The sequence below is a fragment of the Anarhichas minor genome, unplaced genomic scaffold (genome assembly GCF_050575085.1).
Source record: "Anarhichas minor isolate MPS153535 unplaced genomic scaffold, ASM5057508v1 ptg000066l, whole genome shotgun sequence".
NCBI lineage: Eukaryota > Metazoa > Chordata > Actinopteri > Perciformes > Anarhichadidae > Anarhichas > Anarhichas minor.
In genome coordinates this window covers 350001-352500 of record NW_027466512.1, presented here as the reverse complement: position 1 = coordinate 352500, position 2500 = coordinate 350001, and the positions used below count along the sequence as shown (strand labels likewise).

The following is a 2500-nucleotide window of genomic DNA, read 5'->3' as shown; positions in this document are numbered from 1 at the left end:
TGTATCGCATCGTTTGGTATCGGATCTTGTTTTGCATCGTATATTTTGGTATCTCGTCTCTTCTTACGTGACTGTATCACAACACTGTCATATTGAGAATAGCAGTGAAATGTCAGTGTGCATGTAAACGCATCAGTAACAGTAAACCACATATAGAACCCTTCATGAAGCTTCTGTTCTCATCTGATCGAGCTTCTGTGTTAAAGCTGTAAATTATAACCGGTGCTGCTGGAGAGAACAAGAGATAATCACACCAGAGTCATGAGGATCCGTCCTCAGTCTGCTCTGATTCTAAGGTTTCCACTGAACTAAATTAAATTAAAAGTTCCAGCCTTGGCTGGACAGAAACGTGCGGTTACTGCTTGGAGCAAGAGACGCTGCCTTCAGGTCTGGTGACATACCGGCCTATAAAAGTGCCCGGAGGGACCTGAAGAAGGGAATCAAAGAGGCCAAGCGCAGATACAAACAGCGCATTGAGGGACACTTCGAGAACAACGACCCCCGGAGGATGTGGAGAGGTATTAAAACCCTGACTGACTACAAGAGCAGCACCACACAGATCAGTCAGGACAGTGAACTCCCCGACACCCTGAACCGCTTCTTTGCCCGCTTTGACAGACAGCACAGCGGAGCAACAGCTGAGAAGACCCAGCCCAAGGAGGAGCAGACACTCTTCCTCCAGCACCACCAGGTGAGGTCCGCTCTGAGGAGGATCGACATCACCAAGGCAGCGAGACCAGACAAAGTGTCGGGCCGCACACTGGAGACCTGTGCCGACCAGCTAGCAGAGGTTTTCACTAACATCTTCAACCTCTCCCTGCAACAAGCTGCGGTCCCCACCTGCCTCAAAGCCACCACCATTGTCCCTGTCCCAAAAAAGACCGCAGTCACCTGCCTCAACGACTACCGCCCAGTGGCCCTGACCCCAGTCATGGGGGGGCATGCTCTGAGAATGTCATTTTAAACGTTAATGAGTGACCGCGTGAACTGAACTGGAACACGGGGGGGCTGCATGTTTCATCACGTTATGTTTTTTCCTTCTAAATCGTGATAATGACGAACGTTAACAGTCGACAGAGTTCCGCATGCAGTGGACGTTAACTTAACCCAGCAAGTCTGAACGGTAACGGAACATAACGGAACTTAAACTGTAACGGAGGGAAATGAAGACGCTGTAGACATCTGAACGCTGATTGGCCAAGACTCCACACATCAAAGATGTTCTATTGTGAAGATCACGACATCACCTTTTCTCCTCGTCTCACTCCAATCTGAGAAACGCTAGCTGGCCAGTTGACCCTCTGGACTTTCTCTCAAACAGTCCACAGAATGTCAGGATAGGGAACCTGACATCAACAACCACCATCCTGAACACTGGTGCACCGCAGGGCTGTGTGCTCAGCCCGGCCTTCTTCACCCAGGACTGCTCTGCCTCCTATTCCTCCAACACAATAGTGAAGTTTGCTGACGACACCACTGTGGTGGGAGTCATCTCCAACAACGACGAGACACACTACAGACAGGAGGTCCAACATCTGGCTGAGTGGTGCTCGGACAACAACCTGGTCCTGAACACCACCAAGACCAAAGAAGTCATAGTGGACTTCAGGAGATCCAGGAAAACCACACCCTCTCCACTCTACATAAGTGGGGAGGAGGTGGAGAGGGTGGACAGTATCAAATTCCTGGGGCTCCACATCACTAAAGACCTCACTTGGTCCTTGAACACATCACACCTGGTGAAGAAAGCCCAGCAGAGGCTCTTCTTCCTGAGGAAGCTCAAACAAGCTGGCCTGCCCCCTGGACTTCTGGTTAACTTCTACAGAAGCGTGATCGAAAGCATCCTGTGTCAGTGCTTTACTGTGTGGTATGCCAGCTGCACAGCAGAGAACAGGAGGGACCTGGCCCGTGTGGTTAGAACAGCACAAAGGATTGTGGGAGTTACCCTGCCTGACCTGGACACTGTGTATGCTGGCCGCCTCCAGAAGAAGGCCAGAAACATCTGCACAGACATCACACACCCGGGTCACTCTCCGTTTGTTCCACTGCCATCAGGAAGGAGATACAGGACCATCACAACCCGGACTAACAGGCTGAGGAACAGCTTCTTTCCTCCATCACCCCCCCACCGCCACCCACCACCCCACCCAGCTCACACCGGACAGTGCTGAAACAAAGTCAATAACACGACACTGTAACCAAGCCCATTTTTCACTTTGAAGCCATTGATGCCTGTGCTTTATCTTGTATATATTTATTTAATGTCTTGTTTTAAATCGTCTTGTCTTAATGTTTTTATACACTTTTTAACTGTTGCTGCTGTACTGATGAGTCACAAACTCAATTTCGTTGTATGTTCGTACGACAATAAACATCCTTATCCTTATAGAGAGAATGCAGCTTTAACACATGAAGCTTTGATAGAACTTTAAAGAACCATGTTGTCTTCTGGTGAGGACTAAACTAGATTATGTTTAATTTACTAAATACATTTGATAAA

General features: G+C 48.8%; 1 protein-coding gene across 4 annotated transcripts in view; it reads right to left on the bottom strand.

The window, feature by feature from the left end:
* The window catches only part of LOC142934059 (metaxin-1-like), a 9455-nt gene that overhangs the window by 3076 nt on the left and 3879 nt on the right, over positions 1 to 2500 (bottom strand). The window lies entirely within an intron of this gene.